We start from the raw sequence: 9,475 nt of genomic DNA, 5'->3' as shown, positions 1-9,475 counted from the left end.
GCTGAATAAATTGTGTTTTTCTATCTAAACCTATGCATTTAGACAGGACCCTAGTCTCCAATCACTGAGACCAAGAGTTCTCCTTTGCATTCAGGCTCTGATAAGAAAGGTGGAACTCTGAAATATCAAAAGATATACTTATGCTAAAGGAGGAAGAAAATTAAATTTATTTTCATAAAGAGAGAAAAGAAGGGAGACATATTCAAAGGGACAGAAATGGGGAGGGGGATGGAGAGAAACAGAAAAATTTGAGTGAAGAGCATAAATACTCTGCATCCACAGGTCCTGATCGCCACTGCTCTGTTCAAATGGAGGGATCTCTCCATAAACCCTTCTTATATTCTGGCCAAAGTATGGAAAGATTAATATTTCTTCTCACCATATATTTCATTGTAGAGTTGGACAAATAATCAAGAACTCCCTGTTCAAGGACTTGGAAAGTTTAACTTTAATCAAGTATGAATTCTACTAGAAATTCTCAGGGACGACTTAGAACACCTGACCTGTGCCTTTCAGGCAATGGCTGACACATTCTGGCTCCAGATTTGGCACAGGTCAAGACAGCGAGTCACCCCAAATCTGGCTCCTTGGACGGATCTCCAATGACTTCGATTGCTGACCTCTTGATCCCTCGCTGGGGGAGCCTCGTGGTCCTTGTCAGTCAGCTGCAACCCAGAAAGGGCAGCAGATTAAGGGGCAATGATCAACACTTCCCTGGCTGCCTCAAGGAAAAAAAAATAACGAAAAAACCCACGACCTTTTTATTTCTTCAAAGCAGTCTCAGATCACTAACTATTCCCAAAACACCTCTGTGAGCTGGATAAATATTTAGGTTTCCAGATGGGAGAAGTAAGAGGTTAAGTGATTCACTCATGTTGCTGAGTTCTGAAATCCATTTTTCCTCCCTTCTGATCATTTTTTTCATCCAGAGGCTTCCACAGACTGGCACAAATCTCTAGAGGATTTCTTTTTTTTTTTTTTAACTTCACAGCCCTAATCATTAGGCTGTTTTAAATTGATTGCCCTCAAAACTTCCTTGATTTAATTTATTGTGGGGTGAAGTCTACAGCATGTCTTTTATAGCTAAAGGTCATACAATTCTAGAAAGATATCTTGTCATTTCCAATTTGCCCCCTTCATCAGTTAAAAATGAAAGTTTTTTATTGTTTTTTGTAGATCATCTTTTTCTTATCTTAAATTTTCTTATTCCAAGGCACATATTTTATCCTTTTTTTAAAATAATAACAATGAATAACAGGTTTATATAGGGAGTCGCTTTCAAATGCAGAGAAGTCTGTTGGTGCGATCCTCTCCATGAATCCATAATAATAATTGAGATATTTGTTAAGCACTTACTGTGAGTCAAGAACTGTACCAAGCTCTGGGGTAGATACAAAATAATCATGTTAGTCACAGTCCCAGGCCCAGATGAGGCTCACAATCAAGAGGAAGCCTCCTCCAAGAGGCCTTCCCAGACAGAGCTTCCCCTTTTCCCTCTGCTCCCTCTGCTGCCTCTCTGCCCCCCCTTCACTTCCTCTCAGCTAAGCCCCCTTCCCCCACTTTCCCTCTGCTCCTCCCCCTCTCCCTTCCCCTCCCCTCAGCACTGTGCTCATTTGTATATATTTTTATTGCCCTATATATTTTATTACCCTATTTATTTTGTTAATGAGGTGTACATCCCCTTGATTCTATTTATTGTGATTAAGTTATCTTGTTATTGTCCGTGTGTCTCCCCCGATTAGACTGTAAGCCTGTCAATGGGCAGGGATTGCTCTATCTGTTGCCAAATTGTACATTCCAAGCGCTTAGTACAGTTATCTGCACCTAGTAAGCGCTCAATAAATACTATTGAATGAATGAATAAGTGAAAGGAAGGGAAAACCGGATTTTTAAACCCGGTTTATAGGTGAGAAAACCGAAGCACAAAGAAGTGGAGTGACTTGCCCTCAAACACATGCTCTTTCCATTAGAATGTTCTGCCTCATGAATCCATGAATGTAGCTCCAACTTCAAGAACCTACTTAAAACTTAATTCTACACTGTGTGCATCTGAAGATTATACGTGTTTGTTGCTTGTCACACCTGTCTCTCCTTGGCTCCAGGAGAAAGAAAGCAGTTTTAATATATCAGCATGTAATGCTGAGTAAATAATGTAATTTCAAACAAAATCAATGTAAGCACCGAGGATAGGAGTAAAATACCTAGGTCCTAAGAATGGGTGTTGGGTTGTCATGATCATTGCAGAAGAATTGGTGAAGACTTCCTATAGGATGTGGGACTTTAGGGGCCTTTAAAGATGGGGAGAGCTGGTATTTTATAGTTTTCAGGGAGGGGTTCTAGATTGGGAGTGCTGTGTGAGGAAGAGGTTGAAAGTGGAGCATGACCTAGAGCAGAAAGAGCATGGACCTGAAGAGTCAGAGGACCTGAATTCCAATCCCAGACCTGCTATTTGTCTGCTGGGTGAACTCGGGAAAGTTGCTTAACTTCTCTGTGCCTCAGTCACCTCATCTGTAAAATGGTAATTAAGACTGTGAGCCCCATGTGGGACAGGGGTTGTGTCTAATCTGATTATATTTTATCTATTCTAGCTCTTAGTACCGTGCCTGAAGCAGCGTGGCTAAGTGGTTAGAACACGGGCCTGGGATTAGAAGGGTTTAGGTTCTAGTCCTGGCTCCGCACAAGTCTATTGTGTGACCCAGTCATTTTGTGTCTCTGTGCCTCAGTTACCTTACCTGTAAAACGGGGAGAAGAGTGTGAGCCCCATGTGAGACAACCTGTTACTCGGTATCTCCCCCAGTGCTTAGAACAGTGCTCTGCACATAGAAAAGAGCTTAACAAATACCAACATTATTATTATTATTATGTGGGACAGGGACTGTGTCCAACCTGATTAACTTGTATCTACCCAAGTGCTGAAAAATGGACCCGGCCTCTAAGTTAATTTCCTAGAGGTCTATATTTCGTGGTTACTCTTTAGACATAAAAGAAATTGTAGAAGAGACAGAATGAGACATAAAGACATATGTCTCCTCACCCTTCAAAACCCTGAAACCTAGTGAGAAAGAAGCAGTGGAGGAAAAGGAAATACTACAAAGCAGGTGAATGTTTTTTTCCTTCTTCATTTCTCTCCCTTTCTTGTCCTCCATTTCTTTCTTTCCCCTCTTCTCTTCCCTCCTTTTCCTCCCCTTCCTCTCCTCATCTCCTAATTTGCTCCCGGCCTTCCTAAAAGCTCTACCTCATAGTGCTCCCATCAAATTCTAGGTACCTCTGCCTAGAGGGTTCCGGTTATGCAATTTTAAGGCAGAATGGCTCATTCCAAATGAAAAATATCTCTCTTACCAGGCCTCCGAATTTGAGTAATTTTTCAGACACACACACTTGCTCTCAGAGACACACATTTAGATGTACACAAATAAACTCACCAGACATGTCAGAGTGGAAAAGAGCAAGAGAGGAGGTAAGAAAAATTGCTTCTAGTGCTGAATTTACAGGCAGCCTATCTCTGAGATAAAAACTCTGGGTGTTATAGCAGCTTCTCTCAGCTGCTGTCTCACTTTTAATAATAATGATGGAATTTATTAAGTGCTACTATGTGCCAAGCACTGTTCTAAACACTGGGGCACAAGGTAATCAGGTTGGACACGGCCCCTCTCCCACTTGGGGCCCAAAGTCTTAATCTCCATTTTACATATGATGGAACTGAGGCCCAGAGAAGTGAAGTGACTTGCCTGAGGTCACACAGCAGACAAGTGGTGGAGGCAGGATTAGAACCCATGACTTTGTGACTCCCAGGCCTGTGCTCTATTCACTCTGCCATGCTGCTTATCTCCTGCCACTGCTATTCAGTTCCCTTCCACCCTCTTGATAGAATACTGGATTTTAGCAAACCCATCTCTCTTCCTTTTGGACAGAGGTACCAGAGAGAATGTGGGACAGGGATTGTGTCCCATCTAATTATTTTGTACCTATCCCAGTGCTTAGAACAGAAGGTGATCCCGAAGAAGTGATTAACAAAACAGTTCTCCTGTTTTCCCTCCTACTAAGAGACAATCCTGTACCTCTGAGATAGAAGCTGGGAAGTATAGCAATGTCACAGCTTGACTGATGTCAGATACATACTGATGACCATTTCTTCCTACACTGAATCAACTTGTGGCAATTTGTGTATCGTTCACCTAGAAAAGACTCATGCTGGGAGAAGAACATTCCCCAAGTATTTGCACTGTAGTATAATTATATTCAAATTGTGAAATGAAAACATATTTTTTTTCAAAGAAAGGCAGTGACTATTTGAGCTAGACCAGATGGTGTGGGAATAAACTGTGATAGGGAATGTTTCTCAATTTAAGTAAAGGAATTGGTCAGACACTTCAAGATGGTGTTTGCCCTCCCTTTGGCATCACTTATGCCCTTGGGTCTATAATTTTTAAGTACTTGATATTTCACCCACTCCCTAGCCCCACAACACTTACATTAACACTCTCCCATTTCGCCTACTTGTCATTTATTTTCCTGTCTTTCTCCCCCTAATAGATTGTAAGTTCCTTGTGGGCAGAGATCATATTGACCAACTCTATTGTACTGTGTTCTCACACAGTAAGCTCTCAATAAACCCCATCCATTGATTATGGCACAAATGACTATTTCAGGAAATTGTATTCAAAAAAAGTATGTGTGTGTTTTGGGGGTATGCTTGCACAATGCCTCACTCCTCTAAAACCTCCAGTGGTTGCCCATCCACCTCCTCTTCAGACACAAACTCCTTAACATCAGCTTTAAAGCACTAGATCAACTCTCCTTATCCTCCCTTACCTTACTGATCTCCTCCTACAGCCCAGCCTACCACCTGAACTCTTCTAAGCACTTTTAATAAGCCTTTGAAGGTGGAGAGAATGATCATCTGTCAGATATGAAGAGAGAGGATGTTCCAGACCAGAGGCAAGATGTGGGCAAAAGGTTAGCGGTGAGATAGATGAGATCAAGGTACAGTGAGTAGGTTGGCTTTAAGGAGTGAAGTATGTGGGCTGGGTTGTAGTAGGAAATCAGAGAGGTAGGTAAGTAGGGGCAAGGGGAGTGAGTGTTTTAAAGCCTATGGTAAGGAGTTTCTGTTGGCAGAGGTAGATGGGCAGCTGCAGGAGGTTCTTGAAGAGTGGGAACACATGGACTGAACATTTTTATAGGAAAATGATTTCTGCAGCAGGGTGAATTATGCACTGGAGTGAGGAGAGATAGGGGACAGAGAGGTTAACAAGGAGACTGATCCAGTAATCAAGATAGGGTAAGATAAGTGCTTGGATTAATATAGTAGCAATTTGGATGGAGACGAAGGAAAGGGCAAATTTTAGCAATGTTGTGAAGGTTGAACCTACAGGATTTAGTGGCAGATTGAATATTGGGGATAAATGAGATATATGAGTGAAGATGATTCCAAAGTTCTGGACTTGTGAGACAGGGAGGATAGTGGTGCTCAGAAAGGTCAAATGGAGGATAGGCTTTGGGTGGGAAGATAAGGAGTTCTGTTTTGAACATGTTAACTTTAGGAGTCAGTGGGGCATCCAAGTAGAGATATCCTGAAGGCAGGAAGAAATGTGAGACTGCAGAGAGATCAGGGCTGGAGATGGAGATTTGGGAATCATCTACTTAGAAGTGGTAGTTGAAGCCACAGGAGTAAATGAGCTCTCCAATGGAGTGGATGTAGATAGAGAATAGGAGGGGAATGAGAATCAGTCATATTTTTTTAGGACTTACTGTGTGCAAAGCTTTTTATTATTCATTCATTCAATAGTATTTATTGAGCGCTTACTATGTGCAGAGCACTGTACTAAGCGCTTGGAATGAACAAGTCGGCAACAGAGAGAGACAGTGCCTGCCGTTTGACGGGCTTACAGTCTATCAGCCCATCAATTCAGCACATAATAGAAGCCTAGATTGAAGAATTGATGAATGTAGGTTTTTACACATCTGAGTTGAAGAACTGCCATGCCTTTGTGTAAGGGGGATGGAAAGAAATTAAATTTTATTTTAGCTAAACCTAGGAAAAGAGAACATAATAAAGACAATGCAATAGGCACTAGACCTCGGACACTCAGAAGCAAGAAGCCTGTATTTATTTCCCCAAATCATCTAGGTCAAACAACAGATCTGCAGAGGGAAACCTGACTAGTCCTCTCCCTCTCTTCCTTCCTCCTTCCCTCCCTTCCTGTCACTCTCTCTGTGAGACACAATGTAATAGCTGTAGTGACTTAGGATAAGCAGTGTAGCCTCCTGGATATAACATGGGCCTGGGAATCAGAAGGATCTGGGTTCTATTTCCCGCTCCACCACTTGTCTGCTGTGTGACCTTAGGCAAGTCACTTCATTTCTTTGGGCCTCAGTTCATTCAATTCATTCATTCAATAGTATTTATTGAGCGCTTACTATGTGCAGAGCACTGTACTAAGCGCTTGGGATGAACAAGTTGGCAACAGAGAGAGACAGTCCCTGCCGTTTGACGGGCTTACAGTCTAATCGGGGGAGACGGACAGACAAGAACAATGGCAATAAAGAGAGTCAAGGGGAAGAACATCTCGTAAAAACAATGGCAACTAAATAGAATCAAGGCGATGTACAATTCATTAACAAAATAAATAGGGTAACAAAAATATATACAGTTGAGCGGACGAGTACAGTGCTGTGGGGATGGGAAGGGAGAGGTGGAGGAGCAGAGGGAAAAGGGGAAAAAGAGGGTTTAGCTGCGGAGAGGTGAAGGGGGGGGTGGTAGAGGGAGTAGAGGGAGAAGAGGAGCTCAGTCTGGGAAGGCCTCTTGGAGGAGGTGAGTTTTAAGTAGGGTTTTGAAGAGGGAAAGAGAATCAGTTTGGCAGAGGTGAGGAGGGAGGGTGTTCCAGGACCGCGGGAGGACGTGACCCAGGGGTCGACGGCGGGATAGGCGAGACTGAGGGACGGTGAGGAGGTGGGCGGCGGAGGAGCGGAGCGTGCGGGGTGGGTGGTAGAAAGAGAGAAGGGAGGAGAGGTAGGAAGGGGCAAGGTGATGGAGAGCCTTGAAGCCTAGAGTGAGGAGTTTTTGTTTGGAGCGGAGGTTGATAGGCAACCACTGGAGTTGTTTAAGAAGAGGAGTGACATGCCCAGATCGTTTCTGCAGGAAGATGAGCCGGGCAGCAGAGTGAAGAATAGACTGGAGCGGGGCGAGAGAGGAGGAAGGGAGGTCAGAGAGAAGGCTGACACAGTAGTCTAGCCTGGATATAACGAGAGCCCGTAGCAGTAAGGTAGCCGTTTGGGTGGAGAGGAAAGGGCGGATCTTGGCGATATTGTAAAGGTGAAACCGGCAGGTCTCGGTAACGGATAGGATGTGTGGGGTGAACGAGAGAGACGAGTCAAGGATGACACCGAGATTGCGGGCCTGAGAGACGGGAAGGATGATCGTGCCATCCACGGTGATAGGGAAGTCTGGGAGAGGACCAGGTTTGGGAGGGAAGATGAGGAGCTCAGTCTTGCTCATGTTGAGTTTTAGGTGGTGGGCCGACATCCAGGTGGAGACATCCTGGAGGCAGGAGGAGATGCGAGCCTGAAGGGAGGGAGAGAGGACAGGGGCGGAGATGTAGATCTGCATGTCATCTGCGTAAAGATGGTAGTCAAAGCCCTTGGGAGAGTACAGTATAATAATAATAATAATAATGATGGTATTTGCTAAGCACTTACTATGTGCCAAGCACTGTTCTAAGCGCTGAGGGGATATACGGTGATCAGATTGTCCCATGTGAGGCTCACAGTCTTCATCCCCATTTTACAAATGAGGTAACTGAGGCACAGAGAAGTGAAGTGACTTGCCCAAAGTCATACAGCTGACAAGGGCAGAGCCAGGATTAGAACCCATGACCTCTAACTCCCAAGCCCAAGATGTATAACAGAGTTCCCTGTCCACAATGAGCTTGCAGTCTAGACCCAGAAATGAGCCTTGAGGGACTCGCATAGTTAGGAGGAGGGAGGCAGAGGAGAAGCCCACAGTAAAGACTGAGAACAAGTGGCCCTAGAAATAGGAAGAGGGCCAGGAGAGGACAGTGGCAGTGAAACCAACGATGGATAATGTTGTCAATAAGAGGGGGTGGTTGAAATAATCAAAGCCAGCTGAGACGTTGAGGATTAGGGTGGAGTGTAGGCCGTTGGATCGCCCTCAGGATCACCCCTGCTGAGTTACCAGTACTCTACCAGTCTCAACTGCTGAAGGGAGAGTCAAGCAGAAGCCTACCTATTCCATTCCTATATTGGTCAGTGGCTAGTGAGTGGAGGACAATCTGCTACTAGTCAAAACTCATCTGTACTGAGTAGCAGCAGCATGGGAAAGAGTTGTGGGTGGAGACTCAGGTTTACTGTGCAGAAGAAGGCAATGGTAAACCACTTCCCTATTTTTACCAAGAAAACTATGGATCCGCTACCAGAAAAAGTACAGATGGAGGTGGGCCATTTTGGGAGAGATGTGTCCTTAGAGTCACTATGGGTCAGAAGTGACTCTACAGCATAAGACAAAATAGGCTGTTGGATATGACAAGAAGAAGATCATTTGTGACCTTTGAGAGGGCAATTTGTACAGTGCTCTGCACATAGTAAGCGCTCAATAAATACTATTGAACAATTTCTGTGGAGTAAAGGGGGCAGAAATCTGATTGCAGTGGGTCAAGGAGAAAATTGGCAGAGAGGAGCTGGAGACAGCAAGAGTAGACAACTTATCCAAGAAGTTTGGAGAGGGAAGGTAGGTAGGAGATGGGGAGATAACTGGAGAGACTGATGGGGTCAAGATAGGGTTTTTTAGGCTGAGGTCGAAATAAGCATGTGTGAAAGCAGTAAGGAAGAAGACATTAGAGAGTGAATAGTAGAAAATGGCTATCAATGAGGGAAGAAGGGAGGATCAAGTGCTTTCTTAAGGCAGGAAGGAATGAGGTCAGAGGCACAGGTGAAGGGGTGGATTTCGAGAGAAGGCAGGAGATCTCTTGAGATACTGCTGGAACAGAAGAGTGAGTTGAAGGGGTAGGAGGAAGGAGGGACTGGAGAGAAGCAATAGGGGTTTTAGGGAGAACACAAATGGTGGTTTATCAATTTTCTCAATATAATACATGGCCAGATCATTAGGGGCAAGAGATGGGAGTCGTGGAGGAACAGGGTGATTAAACGAACCAGGGTTTAGAACAGAGCTTGGCACATACTAAGTGTTTAACAAACGCCATTATTATTAATAGTAATAATTAGGTCATTTATTAAGCACTTATTATGTGCCAAGCACTGTACTAAGCATTGGGGTGGATACAACAAATCGGGTTGGACACACTCCCTTTCCCACATGACGCTCACGGTCTTGATCCTCATTTTACAGATGAGGTAATTGGGGCACAGAGAAGTGAAGTGATGTGCCCAAGGTCGCACAGCAGACAAGTGGCCAGGATTAGAACCCATGAACTTCTGACTCCCAAGCCTGTACTCTATCCAC

This window comes from Ornithorhynchus anatinus, chromosome 4, assembly GCF_004115215.2.
Source record: "Ornithorhynchus anatinus isolate Pmale09 chromosome 4, mOrnAna1.pri.v4, whole genome shotgun sequence".
Lineage (NCBI taxonomy): Eukaryota > Metazoa > Chordata > Mammalia > Monotremata > Ornithorhynchidae > Ornithorhynchus > Ornithorhynchus anatinus.
This window is presented reverse-complemented; position numbering follows the sequence as displayed.